The sequence below is a fragment of the Lepisosteus platostomus genome, chromosome 8 (assembly GCF_059453375.1).
Source record: "Lepisosteus platostomus isolate fLepPlt1 chromosome 8, fLepPlt1.hap1, whole genome shotgun sequence".
Taxonomy (NCBI): domain Eukaryota; kingdom Metazoa; phylum Chordata; class Actinopteri; order Semionotiformes; family Lepisosteidae; genus Lepisosteus; species Lepisosteus platostomus.
Window position 1 is genome coordinate 13,104,253 of NC_142618.1, and position 17,144 is coordinate 13,121,396.

Sequence of the window (17,144 nt, forward strand, 5' to 3'; positions counted from 1 at the left end):
CACTGTATGATTTATGAACAACTTAGGATAAAGACATGTAGTATTTTCAGTCATCCAATCCAGAGAAATTTAGAAATCTCCTCATCTTCATAACATTTTCAAAACTGTTCTATATAAAACCACATTTAACCTGCCCTTGACAGAGGTTTGTCCTCTCAACTCACTCCCCCTGTTTCAACACAGCCACTGAATACTGATGGCTCCCATCACAAGCAATTCCTGAAGGAGTTACCTTCTATGGAAGAACATGCCCAGGCTTTTACTGAAGATAACATCAGAGGGGATTTCATGATTTTCTGGACATTAGCAGAAGGTCCTGCAATGTGTATCTGGTTGTCAGACAAGCATTAATAAAGCATCATCAAAGAAATCATTATCTGAAGGGTGTCAAGAAGATAGTAATTGCAAGGGGGTGTTTTTAATAGTAAAACCATTCTTGCAAAAGGGAACCAAACCTTTAAATGTAATGCCACATGATTTCCTACTGAGATGTATTGGCTCTAAGGCAAGCAATTTATTCTGTTGTTAAAAGTTTTAAGGTGCCATAAGGAAGAGATTAAATGGAATGGTGCTCGCTGCAGAGGTGAGATTTGAAACCTGAGTGGGGCCTTTTTTTTATTTACACATTGCTGTTTTATTATCAGCTTCTCTAGAATTGTGTTTTCTTTAATTACCTTTGTTTTCTTGTGCATTAGCAGCAGGCACATTAGGTTGAAGTATACTCTTCCTCGGGTTTGTCATCTGAAACGGTGCGACTAATCTGATGGCTCCATAGCAGTTGTGGGGAAAGACAGTGGGTGACAATGCTGTGTTTGGAAACCAGAGCGTCTGGAGACAACGAAGCTGACCATTGACAGAAGTGATGTTTTTCTAACCCCTGACAAACATACCTTGCATTTCAGGACATTCTTGCACTTGTTCAAGGCCCATTGCAAATGTCTGGGTGTATGCTCACAGACCAAAATAGAATTATTTAGCAGTTTATGGTGAATGTGCCATATTTGGACTGCATTCATATTAAATGTGAAATAAAATCTTGCAGACATGGGTGGAACCATAAATTAGGTACTTGGAATATCTTAACTACCCCTTGCTAGGATTAATGTGTTTTCGCTCAGCCTAGAAGCAGTATTGATGAGAAGTAGTACAGTGTAACAAGCAATATTCATTAAACATAAAGAATTAAGAAATTAACGTTACAGATACAAAGGTACTGTAAACTTGGTCTGCAACTGCACATACAGCAGTGGGTTGAAAGATCTTGAGCCTAACACTGAAGGAAATGCCTTTGCTGTCGCACTTACACAAGTTATTGCAGTGTCATCGAGAGTACACAGAACTGCCAAAAATTTATGGATGCATGTTGTAAATTCTCTTGGCATTCACAATGTAATGGCAGCACAATGACTGATTTTTATTATTATACATTTTAACATCCGTTATGGATGTTAAAAATAAAACCATAAATACGGTAGAAGACAATCTAGAATATTGTGACTTAGCAGGCTGAGTGTGTTTGGCTTGGATAGCACATAGCTTCTTTTTTTGGACTTTTCCCCTATCTGTAACATTATTCTTATCTTTTTTCATTAAATGGCTCTCCTCATAATGTATTTTTGTTTTTGTATGAACAACCAGCACAGGAAATATTTCTTGCAGGAAAAACAAGAAAAATGCATGATGTCAGAAATGAAACAGTATATATATATATTCTTTATAGAAATAAAAAATCTATTTCGTATTAACAGAACACCTTTACAACTAAGGTTTTGCATGTCCAGCACTTTTTGCTTTTTTCGCCTAGGCACATACAGTATTCATACACCCATCATGGTCAGCTTTTGCTAAATAATAAAAAAAAGGAAAAGCAAATAAAAAAAGAGGTCGTCTTTCACTGCGTTTAAGGAACCATGTGAAAAATAATGGCCTCGGTGATCGTCCTGTAGCTGCACACAGCATGCATGGGGCTATATTATTATGAGTTACTGCACCCTGTTCCTGAGTCAAGTTCTGTTTACAGAATGAAATCCTCCCAGGGTTTTGTAATGGGGTGGGGGAGGCGCCTTTCATCGGCTGCTCTCTCCTCTGTTGGCCCAGGCCAAGGCTGGCCCCTGTTCTCAGTAAGTTTACTCCACTCCAGATGTGCGTCGGCTCCACTGTGGCTGCCATGTACAGTAAATCGGCATCTGAGGGCTCGTCAATCTGTGGGGTAGAGTGCTGTGGTGTCGTCAGCCCGAGCCACTGGCATAAACGGAAATTTGTACTGCTGAGCTCCCAAGAGGATTAGAAGGAAAGGGGAGGGGAGGAGGAGGAGGGGGGCCTGGGGGTGGATTTGAGAAGCTGGAACGGGAACAGCTCTGATGAGCAGCAGGGGGAAAGTCTCAAAACTGGTTCTCGCCGTTCAGAGGCATCGTTTCGCCCTTTTGTTCTCACCAACGTTTTGCCTTTTATTTTCCACGAATCTGGAATCGCTGCCCTTCTGTGATGGGCTAAAACGCAGGCATTTTCAGAAAGCGAAAAGAAAGAAAGAAAAGTCAAATGAATGCTATGCACTTTGCCTGGGATTGCAAAAGGAGTTGTAAACGTTAGTGAAGAATTTGTAAAAGTCTGGCAGATACAGCACATTGCTTGTATTGAGTTTTATTTCACACTATAATGCACATTTTTATCTTTTAATCTGCCATTTCACATCCAATGTTGATTGTATTTGTTCATGAAAATTTGGATACTAATGTCCCAATTGGTTACATTTAAGTTATTTATTTCTTCTTAATTGTCTTTTCATCAAAACTATGCAACAGAGCATGAAACATGGGATTAGCATTGTTATTCTTTATCATTAATAGAACACCCAAGTATGCTTTATAATTAATACTTAATGTAAACCGAAATGATGAGATTGATTTGCCATTGTTGTCAAATAGAGAAAGCTTTAGTGGCACATTGAGGTGCCATTCTGATTCTATGTTGTAACAGAACTCCTCTGTGAGAACACAAAATCTTATATCTTCTTTACTTCCACAAAAGGCATATAGTAACTTCAAGTTTCCAAAAACCTTTTTCATCCTGCAAAAGAGTTCTTATTTGTTAATAAAATGATGTGTGTTACTTACTGTACATCACTACATACTTAACTAAAACACAGGAAATGCAGACCTAGATTCATAATAAATTTTAGCATTAAAGTTTATTTATATGTTTTTGTAATGAAATCGTTTACAATGCCATTTGTAAAGAAGTTTCTGAGAAAAAATGTTGATAGTCACATGTGGGTCACATGATAAATTCAAATCAGGTCAACCATTAAGCCTGAGTTCAAGCATGTAAATGGCATGACATAGATTTAACAGAAACATTGTACTGTACAGTACATGCACCACATGCAACTCTCGTGAGCAGGAGAGAATGTCCTGAGTGACCCTTGTCATGTGGAGAAAAATGGTATCGTGCTGTAAGATTCAGAGATTTTGTTGGCATGGGTGTTTCAGCAACAAGTCACTGATCTCAAATGTTGTTGTAAAAATGCTGTGAAATAAGACTGCCACTAATCACAAAAATGACTCCCACAGTTATAAAAAGTCTCTCTGTCTCATTTTAAACACCACTACAGGCAATTTTACTTATTTTACAATTTTAATTTTACACGGGCAATCAGTGAACCTTCTGTTGTTAAGTGATCTAAAAATGCCAAATGAGACAAAGAATCAGAATTCATTTTTTTTTAAATCCAGGGAGTTGTCATTAATTTTACACAGTATGAATCTAGTTTAAATTTACTGTTATTAATTTATGTCTCTGACATAAATCAGAGACAACAACAATAGAGGCTTACAGTATGTATACATTAAAATTACAAAATCAAAAGCTAGCATGCAAATGTTTTGAGTCAGGATTTGAAAATGCTGAAAATGATGAAAATGTTGGTTGACTATCAAGATCACAGATGGGAGATCTTTCCTCAGCCTTAGAGCAATAGCACAGCAAGTACCAGCACATAGCCCAGTCTGGAGCCTCATATTGGGTACTGAAAGAAGACAAGAGTCCAATAAGCCCAAAAAACATATAGGTTTGTAGAGAGAGCAGTGGATTGCAGTTCAGCAATGGATTCAGGAGCCAAACCATTTAACCCCTAAAGCCAAATAAGGAGCAGTATTTTGAATTTTCTTCACAAAATCCTCAGGGCACCAGTGCAAGGAAGTTAAACACGGGGGTACATAATTCATGCCTTTCAGTTTTAGTTAAGATTTTAGTTAAGAACCCTCAGAACATGAAAACATGAGCATCAGATGCAAAACGCTTTGGTAAGCCTTGTCAGAGACAACACACAACCCCTGGTACTTGATTTGATTTTAAAGAATGAAGAGTCAAATCTCAGGTGATACAGTTGCTGAGTAGATAAAAAGAGCCATGACTTCAGTCTTGTCAGGGTTCAGACATACAATAGTTTACAGGGTTGTGGCATTACTAGCCTAGGAACACTGGCATCAGCTGTATTCGTCTTTCAGTGATGTTAGCAGCCATTGATGTTTTTGTGTGGAAACAGTGCCTTGTGTTGTTACCCCTCCGTTTTCATATGTGCTAGATCTTGATTGTCAGGTTTCAGGAGTCTAGTTTTGTAGATAGCTGGACCCTGTTTCACTTAGTAAGTTATTTCAATAACTGTCATACTTAATTGGTTGGTGTTAAAAGTTTTACATGCTGTACTGATCTCCACAGAATCTCTGAGAAGATAGGTATTTCCTTTCAATGTCTATTGAGACAGCGTCCCTGGAGGTACATTTCAAATAAGGTTTATAGTATTATTTTTTGCTATTTAAAATAGAAAGTGAATAGTGAACATCAGTTCAAAGATGGTGCCAGAAATCCATTTGCAGCTTTGAGTTTACTCCGTCATGTTAAGTGCATAAAATCTGAGTTTATATCCAGGTAATTTTAAGGAATCACCGGTAAATCTGCATACAATTATAGTAAAGAATCACATCACTGTATAAAACAATAGGCTAATGTGAATGTTTGGTCTGAATTTCAAAAGTAAATTCAAAATATTTTACCTCAATGACTTCCATAACAGTATTAACCATTGTAAGTGAACATACATCTTCCTCTCTTCAGAAGGGTGCAGAAAAGTTTCATAATTTGAACTGAGCCAATAGAGGCAACGATCAGTCTATTAATGTGTCATCTTTGTTTGTTTGTTTTAGATTATGAGCCTGAAAGGACAGAAGAGCTTAGTATTACAATTTAGAAAAATTAATGAGACAAAAATAAGATAAAGAACAATGATTGCTTATCAGTGGTTGGAGTCTCTCATAAACATGTACCCAATGAACGAAGCAGTGCCAAAAAAATAAATAAATGACTGTATATGAGGTGCAAACCACAATCAAGAAATACATAAACTGGTATTTATGCAACAACAGTAGTTAAAACCATAATAGGGAAACAACTAAAAGGGGAATTCACTTTTATTTGAAAGCACAAGGCTAATCAGTCTTAAGCAGCTCTAAAGATAATGCTGATTTCTGTTCTACAACACATTGCAGCATATCAGAATTGTGTGTTGTGATATCTTGAAAGAGGTGTTATGATTTGGTCAGTTGCAGGCCAAAACTCTGTTTTCAAGGATGCAGGAAAAAATTGAAGAGTATTGTTGACAGGTGAAACAAAACCTTAACTTTCAGTTCCTAGAGAAAACAGTAAGCAAGACTAGAACTAGGTAAGATGTAGTAAAAATGTTGTGTGGTGCCTACAAGAATAATAAAGTAGTGCTAACATGAAATGTGACATTTCAGGAAAAATCGAAGTGCAACTTTTGTAAAGGTGTGGCACAGTTCCGTTTGTCATGTAATAACCTCAGGAACCCAGGCTGGTAGGTGGAAGTTTTGTTTATCAACATGACAATATTGAAATCCAAACAGAGAGACCAAATTTAAATCTCCCAAATTACAAATCAGAAAAAGAATTTTTGACACAGTGCCTGGCTCCACTGAAAATGTCTTATATCCCAATAATTTTGATTGTCACTGTGCATAGTTGTACAGTTTGTGTTACTGTCTTTCTAGGCTTACTATTGCCTTTGGCAACAATACGTCTCCTTCCCTAAATAAGAGTGGTTATCACACGTTACTGATGTATCCTAAATGTGCCCAAGAGTGGATCAAGTACAGTGCAGGCTTATAATGAAAAGGCTGAGTATTTCAGAAGGGGATTAGACAAGTTTCACAGCTGCACATGCTGTTGTAACAAGTGTGTCAGGTTCCAACAGTCCTGGCAGAGATGGCTTTCTGTAAACTGTATGATATCTGCAGCTGATAGAGAACAGTTTTTCAAAGTAATCTGTGGAGTATTCAGTTTTGCTTTTGCTGGAAGATTGCAGAGGCCATTGTTAATCGTAATGTCTCAAAATTCCCTGTATCATTACGTTTTAAGTTGATTACTCGTACTTCATTACCTTTTTCATACATGGTTTAGGGTGTTGGGGGGGGGGGGGGGATTTGTCAATCTAGGATCAGCAATTTAAGGAATTTATAACTTGTAAACCTTGTTCAGTTGTTTATTGTGATGTATTGTTCCCCTTTGAAAACTTCAATAAAAAAAATGTCAAGCCTGCCGTAGTCATATAAAATAGCTACAATTCAACATTTTGTGATGTTCTGAAGGAACTTGTTCTTTTTTTAGCTCTTTTTTTCCGATTATTTTTAGGATATTATGTTTTTCAGCTCTTATCTAGAGCATCACAGTTTTTAAATTCTTATTGTACAGTCTAAGAATTGCATTTTAAAATAAACTATATTCTAATTGGGTTAGCTAAGTTGTTTATCCGTTTCTTGCATATTTGTTTTACAGTTTCTGGCCTTTGTTGTAAAAGCTAATTTTAGATCTTGTGCTTCGCTGCACAAATAGTAAAAAAACACAGTTTTGGCCATTAGATATTATTTAAAATACAGTAACAACATGCATGCACGTTTTGAATGTTCCACTTGAATTTCAATGTAACCATGACTATACAGTATGACTCACAAGAGATTAAATATACTGCATATAATTGTAATTTCCAGTTACATTTTTGTAGCTAATGGAATAAACAGAAATTCCAAGATTTAATTTTCATTTAATCAGACATTTTTTCAATTCATAAAACACTTCCTGCACTTCAGCAACTAATTGGGGGGAAGGGGTGTCTGTTATTGCCAAATCCTTTAAATTATGAATGACCTTATTTTGGCCCAAATCACACTATTATATGGGAAATACATCTATGCTACATTTATATGCTTTAGGGATCTTTTGACTTATTCTTTTAACAAATGGCAATTAACACCAAGAAAATTGTTCCTGTGCTTTTGTATCATAACTGTACAAACTCTTTAGTTCATGTGTCATAAATATACTATCACAATATCCAATACAATTGATAAATATACTATGAAATTTGCTAAGGCAAACAGAACACAAACGACATCCATTATAAGCAATTGATCTACCCCAATGGGTACCGTTGCTGTTCCTAAATTTTAAACTTATGTGCTATTTATTTTCACCTTATTTTATTATTCGTGCAAATCAGGTATTTCTGATTTCCCAAAATTACCCTTTAGCAGATTTTGTTCATTAAATCCGAAGCCTGTTAAATCAAGTGTTTACTGTAACAGGACTTTTCATTTTGAAGATTCTTTCATGGGAGAAACGACATTCTACAGGTAACTACCAAAATAAAGAAAACACTAGAGTATCCCTCATATGTATCACTACTTTCAATATATTGTATTGAAATATATTGAAATAAACAGTAGGTGCTTATAGGTGAAGTATATAGAAAACAGGCTCCTCCACACAAGTATGTTTCATGAGTTAATTAAGCAATTAACAACTCATTATCATACACCTGAAGAAGGCTCCACAGCCAAAAAAGTCTTTTTTCTTTTCCTTAACCTTAAACCTTTACCTGTTACTTAACTTCCCACCATGCTTATGGCCAATATAAAAATGCCAGGCAGGCCCAGCTGAAGCTAGAAGTAGAGATCTGAGTGATTCTGAGAGAGTGGTGATTGTTGGGGCCCGTTTGCAGGAGCTTCAGTGGTGAAGTCTACTCACCGTGCTGATCCTTCAGGAGAAGCAGTGGCTAGGGTGCTGGTGGCATTGAAGTCTGAGGGAAAGTCGTCATCGGCTGGAGGCACCTGTGGACGCAACCGCATACTCCTCGACCGTGGTGTCGGTGCACTGGTTCAAGATGCAAGGCAAGAGAGACGTGTAGCCCTGTATTGACTGCAAATGTTCCTCTAATGTGTGAGCAGACAGTTTTATCAATTCCAGTCTGTCCCGAATTTCACAGAGAGAGGTACTATGGCCAGGTTGCAGTGCATAAACCCCTTAGTACACCTATGAGATACGCTTTTGTGAAGTGCAAAGCGGACAGCAGTTTACTGAGCAGTGGAAAAAAGTAATACGGTTAAATGTGTGATTCTTCATCTTGTTTTCAACAAGCGCTCGAGTAGGTGTACACTTGTTTCCCACTGTGAAGGGTTCTGGCGCCTCTGTTATGGTGTGAGGTGCATTTGCCTTGGCAGTCTACTATTATGTCTACCCAACCCCTTAGAGGGAAGTGCAAATCAAACAAAACCATTTCTCTCCTGGTGGGAGTGGAATCTCCCAGGATGACACAACCCCATCCACAGGACAGGAGTGGTCACTGAATGGTTTGATGAGCATGAAAACAATGTAACTCACATGCCACGGTTGTCCCAGTCACGAAATCTCAACCCAATGGAACACTTAATGGGAGATCCTGGAGCGGCGCCGAAACAGCGTTTTCCATCACCTTCAACAGAAACCCCAGATGATGGAATTTTTTGTGGAAGAATGCTGTCACATCCCTCTAATAGATTTCTAGACACATAGAATATAAGCTGTTGTGGCAGATTCTGCATTGGGTGTCTCTCTTTTCTCTAGATTTCAAATATGTTGGGCTTTTACTCAAAATTCAAAGGTGTATTCATACATCGAATAGCACTGGACACATTTTGGCACTTACGGCTCATAAAGATTTTCATCCATTCATTTTCTAACCGCTTTGTCTAATACAGGATCATGGGGGAGCCAAAGTTTACTCCATCAAGCAAGGGAAACAAGGCAGGATACACAGTATACCCTAGATAGGATGCTAATCCGTTGTGGCACACACAGACAAATAATGCACAGACTCACTCTAAGGCACATTTTCCTAGAAGCCAATTCACCTACCAGTATGTCTTTGGACTGTGGGAGAAAACCCGAGCACTTAGAGGAAACCCACACAAACTCGGGAGACAGTAAATATTCCACGCAGATAGTACACCAGGTCAGAAATTGATCCCAGGGTCCCAGAGCTGTGAGGAAGCAATGCTAACCATTGCACCACTGTGCTGCACTAACCATTTTCAAGAAACAAATACTTGTTTTTTAAACTAGTTTTTCAGGTAATTAAAGATTTTTTTTTCAATAAAGAAGGAGCTTTTTTTCACCTGTCTGTCTCGGGGCAAATTCCATATAAAGTTATTTGAACAGCAGGTGTCTTGGCACAACCGTAATATCCCAAAGTTCAAGGCTCATAAAAATTTGCCTTATTGTATTACATATCAATGTTACATTTTTTTTAAGCCTTGGTTTAATTTGAGTCCCCAGTCATACGTACCAGATCTGGTTCATGTGTCGTTCACTTGTATCCCGAGCCAGGGTTGACTAAAGTCTTTAGGTTGAAAGGTCACTAATTCACAAGCAGTAACTGTGTGTCGGGCTCCATTGTAAATCTTGGGGATGTTCACTCCTTGGCGTCTCTGTGAAGCCCAAACAGTTAAACCTTTGACCTCTGCTGTGATTTGCTTTACCATGAATGCTCACAACTTTGATGGCAAGTTAAAAGAGAGGCTATTTGAGCCATGTTAGGCTAATATATACAACAATGTATCATTTAATATTTTCAGTCTTTCAGTACCCTTTTAATACTCTTGGAGCAACAAAATGCAGAATTGTAAATAAACCTTGTTAATTCCGTTTTCCTGCAATTGATCCTCAATTAAATATATAAGGCAAGCGTTTAATTTTCTACTTGGTATTTTAATTCGTCTGCATTAACATAGGTAAAGAACCAATTTATACATGTTTTCCTTTCTTTTCAATAAAAACATATGACATTACCAAAAAACATACAGAGCACTTATATGCAAGAAGCTTTCGTTCACAAATCGAGGAGCAATATTAAGGGTAGTCATCTTGTCAAATGTGCAAGATAATAAGAAAACACCTCAGCCAGCAAAAGCAATTTAATAATGTGCTTACTTCTCAGGAGTTGAAATATTCTTGGTGTGTTTTATTTATAGACAGTCTTTACAAATATCAACAACAGACTTTTTTTTTCTGCTGAAGTCTTTAAGAACTAGTAATCCACTACCAAACCTCATCCTTCCCCTTTTAACTAATGAAAGGTTAATAGTCTCCTAAATTAGCCTAATTAGAGACACTTCTCTTTACAGAAGGCAGAGTCACAAAAGACAGTGCCAGTAACTTGGTGATCCAATTAGATGTGCATTTTAGACCATTACAGCCACAGTCTGTGGAGGATAGTGTTTTATTTGTCACCTGGGAGCACAGCTCTGAGGCTGGGTCGTGGTTTTAAACAGCAGGACATCTTGTAAATTGCCTGGTCCTGCCGCCTGGGCTGATATACAACAGAGCAGCCATTCAAGTGATCTTGCAAGGAATGTCTCCAGCACCGAAGGAGGGCAGCCGGAAGTCAGATCTGTTTTAAAGAGAACACAGGGATGAGCCGCTCCAGGACAGTGGTTCTTTTGAAAGAAGCATTCCTTTGCTTGTCTCCTCTATCAGCTGACGTGGTGCAGGCCTGAACTCTAAGGTACACATGAAACTAGTCCTAGTGTTTCAAACGAGCTGCCATGTGCCTGCAAGTGATAAATCAGCATTGTTTCCAAGAACAAGATTCATTTTTGCTCCATTTTCATGTGCATCTGTGTTTGTAGGACTGGTATTTCGTTTCATGTGAATCTGAATTCTTTTTCACAGTGAGGGCTTTGCGCTGTTTGCAATGCACACAACAAGCTTTGCCCATCTGCACAAATCGATCTAAAAATCTAAGTAGAATGGCTGTTTGGAAAATATGTTTTTTTTTTTTCAACTACACAACTTGTCAGAAGATATTTTGAACCTCCTTAATTCAGCTCTGTTGTTGTCAGAGGGGGGGAATGTATCTAAATAACCAAATCAAGAATGAGAAACAGTTATAATTAACATCTATAGGGCAATTCTTTTGGGAGTTTTGATTTCTCTGAAGTTCAGAGGTAATTGTTAAATTGAGTTTTGTTTAGTTGCCATATTTCTCATTATGGAAGCAACTTCTATAATAAAGATTATGTAAATTCATAAAACGCTGTGGCTGTGTTTTCTCATCAAAGTGCAGAAAGCACAGCTAGTGACACTTCAGAATAAATACATTTCTGAATTTCCCCCAGAGTCTGTTGTGACAGTTATTAGACACACCATACATAAGGAAAGACTAATGTTACAAAAAATAAGTTGTCTTCGCCAAACCACAGACCATTGTGATTGATATTTGTTTGTTTTAAGAAATGTTTCTGGAAATGGCAATGCATGTGAAAGAGGCTTTCATAAATCAGAAATTAGGAAATTAAAAATCTGGAGTGGTTTAAACTTTTTTTTACTTGTTGTGCCATCTGATTCTCATCATTCAGTCACAATGGCAATTTACTGTACAGTAGGAAAGACAAAAAGGGATATATTAATAAGACTGGCATAATGAGAATGCTTTTATTTTCTGTAGTATATATAATATATATATATTAGTGATACATAATATCACCAAAAATTAAATATTGCCTTACCCTGCCAATACATTGAATAAATAAAATTGTGTTCTATTGTATAATTATACGATATAATATTGACGAGAAAAACTCAAGCAGTTTTTGAAGGCTTCCAAACCTATTTCAGCAACTTGTATTATTTGTAATTGTATTATGGCTAAGATAAATCCTACAACAGTTTGAGTTAATTGGCCAAATGGTTCCTGAAGAAAAGCATCAAGCGTGACAGAGTGTTTTGCCAGGCAGGTGACAATGATACGGTGGGGGCCATACGGAGTATCACCGCAGGCCGCGAGGCGCAAGTGTGAAGCAGGCATGGGCGCGATGAAACCTGCTGAATTTCAAGTCAGTTAGTGCAGTGGTTTGACAGTGATGGTTCACATTTTGTGAACAAACTGTCAGACAGCCATTGTGGTTTATACAGGAACCCCTTTTCGCCACATGTGAACTGCACTGCTATTAGCACCACACCCACCACTTTTGGAGTTAATTGGTCAGGCGGTGCTTGAGCGGACACAATTTGCTGTGTTTCAGCAAGCGATTGAAGACCCAGTGTGGGCGGGAAGATATAGCATAGTGCAGCATAGTGCGAGCTGCAAATCACAAGCAAATCACAAGCAAATCACAAATGTTGGTTGTCAGGTTTCAATTTAGTCTGCAGAGTATTTCCTAAGTCTAAGGCAAAATCGTGGCCACGCAGCCATCAGGAGCATAGAAAGGTCACAAAGAAGAGTCGGTCTTTCTTCCTGTACATACACGCAAGATTAGCAGTGCATCGGATATTTATTGTAAACCCCTGTATTCATGGAGATTTTGAAATCACTAAAGTAAACATAAAGTATGTTTTTGTTCCAATATGATCAACTCTGCGCTTAGAATTACCCAAATATAAAATCTTATATTAGGTTAGGCATTAAAATAATGTTCTGATCACAAACTGAAGGACTGTTAGGGAGTTTTGACTTAGCTCTGCCAGTACTTTTGGAGGTATTGAATATGCATCCCATTGAGATTTGAGTTGTACAGCATGTATAACGTTTGGAGGGTATAGGCCTAAATCAATTTTGAGCATGAGGAGTTTGCCTGAAGAGCCGCCTTTGTCAAATCAGTTTGTGATTGGCTTCAGGCCTAAAATATGTGTAGGAAACCTGACTGCACACTTCTGGCTGTTGATTTAATATGCCTAATGTCAACTGAATCAGAATCAGAGTTCGTAAGAGTTTATGGCTTTTATGAACATTCAGGTTAGTCTAAAACCTTAAATAAACCCAGGTTCATTTTTTTCACAAGTTTAATAGCTTATCTGTTGTATATCTCTCATTCTTTCTTCATATGAAGTTGCACAACTGCCCAGCCTTCGAGCATGAAAAACTGTATCAAAAATGGAAATAAAAAAAACTCACTGTAGGCTCCTGTTTGCTGGAAAATGTATTAACGATGACACATGTAATAGTTCAGGTGGCTCAGTAATTCAGTTAAATGCCTCATTGCTGGGGGATCCTGACTCAGAGTCTTTTAAACTGACCGAGTTACTCAACGCCTTTGTGCTCAATCCCTCTGTTGAGACATTTTTAACCCAAGTCCTGTTGCACGTGACTCTGCAAAAAATGTTCATGATGCAGATTTCAGTCTTTTTCATAGATAAGTCATTTAAATTGGTGTCTGTCTGCAAAACTTCAGAAAGGAATCGTTTAAATCCCCTGCTATGTCATTGCATTTTACTACATCATAGCTATAATTAAACTCATGTGCTGGATGTGACGTTGATTTGCAGTTTTGCATCAAATTGTTTTCCATTGTGAAACTTAATGTGCCAACATTAAAAGATGAGATGGTTCTCCAAGATGGCTGGGCAGCATAAGACGAATTACTGTACAAAGCTAAATCTGAAGACTTACTGTAAGAAAGACACCAACCATGTGGTTGTTCATTTCAACCACAGTGTATCCACAGCTGCAGGAACCTGCATTTCCTTTTCTGACCGAACTTCAAGAACAATCTGAATTCTGTTTAGTAAGAGCACACAAATTCTATTATGAGAAATTAAGACAAATGTGAGGCACCCAAAACCACATGAAATATGAAATAAAAGAAATCAGACATGAAATAACAGGGCATGCCAATGTTACAAACGGTTCCTCCGTCTTCATTGTGTTGGTTCCAGAGACATGTCTCCCACTCTGTATCTTTGTCATCCAAAGTTAATATCGATCAGGCTGGGTAATACCAAAAACTCCATTTCACTTTTGCAGTACATGCACCAAACCACAAAACTGTGTTTACAGGTGCCATTGTACAGCGCAAATGTTAAATTCTAGAACAGGAAGTAAGAAGAATAACATTTTACTGTATAACATTGTAGGTTTGTAGACCTTTCCTATGAGGAGATGATGTATCATAATAGTGTCCGCCAACACACACAGTCAAAAGAATCCATGCCTCTTGTCAGTGCCCTGTCCTGTGGGCTTTATGTAACTTGCACAGTGTCCAAGCAACTAATCTATACAGACCCAACCCGCTGTGTCGAGAGATTAGTCCTTTGATGTGAAGAATTTCTGGCAAGTGGCATCACCAATACAGCTTGCGCTATGAGACCTGTTATATTTAGAAAAGGAAGTTCTTCCATGCTACACCCAGAATCCAGTTCACACTCTTCTCACTGGTGCAGTTAGCTGTGCTTTCTGTGGGTGATTTAACATGACTCCACCCCACCGGTTTAATTTGGTCAATTTTAGGTATGTTTGCCAGTTTTTTTTAGATGTGATGTCATTGGATGCCTTCATTTACTTGAGGAGCAGTTTGTCGCATACTGTGTGTGCGACAAAAGAAATCTGTCATCTGCAGAAAAAAACAAGTTTTGATGCTGTCAGACAAAGTGCGACATCTTAAAACACTATCGCTTTTCATTTTCATAATGTATACATAATTAAAGATTTAAAATGTTATTTAAATATTTGTTTCTGGTGATTATCCAGCACATGTGTAATATAGTAGTTTAAAAAAACTATAAAACAATTCAGTTTTATATAATTACCAGCATCCGAGATCGAAAGGCACATAAAGAAACATGTTGTCTTTACCACCAAGACACAGTTTTCAAATGAGTCACAACACCACTCTGAGGCCTGGTTTGCCTTTGTTGTCGAAAATGACACACTCAGCAAAATGAGAAAAAAGACAGATGTTGATCATTCTTACTTTATCAGTGATATACCACCATGATGAAATGAATCAAGAGTTTCACAAATTGACTTTGTCTAGCACCTTGATATCTGTGTGGTATGTCATGTTTTTAATTGATTTCCCTGTTTAGTTTTTATTCAGTGCAACATTTGCTTTTTATTCCAACACACTTTCATTCAAGAATCAGAACATTTTTTTTAGAAAAATAATTGATAAGAAGAACCCTGCAATCTTTTTATGTATGATCCAGGAGCTTTTAGATAATGTGTTGAATAATTTGGTTCACAAAATACATAACACTCATGACAAAACAAAATATGGAAATGCAAGTCATGGCCAAAACCATTTCTGTATGCCAAATATATAAGGCCAAGATTGTGTGCCAATCATTTTTACAACATCTACCTTTTTTTCAAACATATCTTGCTGTTTGAACAGAAAGTAAATAAGATTATTAAGCATAGGCTGACCGAAAATGACGGGAATAAATTTGTGACGGTTCTGGCTGTTAATGACTTCCAAATTGCCTTAGCAACAGAGTGTCAAAACTTATATTGTTGTTGTTTTCCTCCAGTCATATACTCATTCTTCCAGTTTTATAGCCTCTATTATTGGGTATAACTGGGGCTTCAGCACTTTTGTTTAGGGGTTTCAGAGTAAATAGCCATTACCCAAGGAAACTGCCAGTCTGGGGTTTAATAAGGGCAATTTGCTTCGAGGTGATTTAAAAAGCCTATAATGGTTTGCTACATAATTTGGATTTGGTCTTTGTTTGCTTTTAATACTGTTGCTAGCTCTTATTTCCTGTGAGGATCTATTTTAATTCTCAATTGAATTATATGTACATATTTTGAGTAGGTTTAAAGAAAAACCACAACTATTTTTTCCACAAGAAAATTTCAGATCACCTTAAATGCCATTGACAATTAACTAACATTACTACTTTAAGCTTTTTTTTGTGTGTAAGTATCTCTGAGGCAGCAAAGGACAGCAGGGGGCTCTTAAGAATGATTAGAGAATGCCTAAGTTGTTATTATATTTGGCCCAAGAGAGAATTGGAAGTGTTTCATAGGAAGTGTTTCCAGATCTGTGGCTCTTTAAGGGGTTGCATTCCCATGTACTCACTGGAAACTTTTCAGGAAAACATGAATTCCCTTACTCTTTTCAGTTGAGCAATGCAATCCCTCTTTGTCAGCCTCATTCTCAGACCACCTCATCATCTCAGCCTGGGAAAGAGTCGTAACAATGAGAAAGAAATTGCACCCCTGGGCAACGTGAAGAAAATAAGTCACTGATACGGTACCTAAGCTGTCAATAGCAAAGCACAAATTTAACGCAGAGCAGCAATATTGTTTTTTTTTATCTAGTCCTTGCCACCTTGTTTCTTTTCCTTTTATAAAGCTCCACTCCGATTCCAGCTCCTCTGCCATAACTGAACTGAGGATCTTTGAACAACTGAGGATGTCACATTCCTTCATGGACAAATCAGTAAAAGGCCTTTTCTCCATTTTAATATAGCAGCATCAGTGAGCTCAGGTTTTCTGTCACTCTATCGATCAATCACTTGTATTTTCTATTTCGCCTTTACGGGACATCATCCTTCACAAAGTGCTGTACTTGAAATTCCTCAGTCTCATTAAAGCCACAGTGACAGAGGAGTTGGAAAATTGGTCCAATTAAGCCAATAACAAGCTGATTTAGGTCAATAAGGGCTGATTTGGAAATAAAACCCACAGATGCACCAGCCCTCCAGGATCAAAGTTGGACCACCCTGCCTTAGTGAAAGCTCAGTAAGTTGTTAATTCAGTGTCAGTGCTGGACCCAAGAATGCACCTTTAATGTGTGCCCATCTGTTATTTTACCAAATACATTTAAACATTGTGCATTATTTCTATTAATTCCTGACATAAAATGCTAGCAAAGAAATGTTTACTGAAAGATATTATAATTCAGATGTATGCATGCATTTTTTCATCCTTTCATAAAGACTTAACAACATACTCAACAATGCATATCTCAGCCAATGACATTAAAGCCAAAGGTAATCGTTTCTTACTATAATTTTGTCACTAGGCTTGACTGTGCAGT

The 17,144-nt window shown here is 37.6% G+C and overlaps 1 long non-coding RNA gene across 2 annotated transcripts; it reads right to left on the bottom strand.

The window, feature by feature from the left end:
* Positions 1-3,595: 3,595 nt before the first annotated feature.
* LOC148655686 (uncharacterized) lies at positions 3,596-16,552 on the bottom strand. 2 transcript variants are annotated; one of them, XR_015940782.1, is made up of 6 exons: positions 10,615-16,552; positions 9,671-9,812; positions 8,728-8,818; positions 8,095-8,220; positions 5,052-5,210; positions 3,596-4,024 (listed from the first exon to the last, which is right to left on the bottom strand). It is a non-coding gene; the product is annotated as an uncharacterized LOC148655686 (long non-coding RNA). The 2 variants fall into 2 exon arrangements; XR_015940781.1 differs by lacking the exon at positions 5,052-5,210.
* Positions 16,553-17,144: the final 592 nt, after the last annotated feature.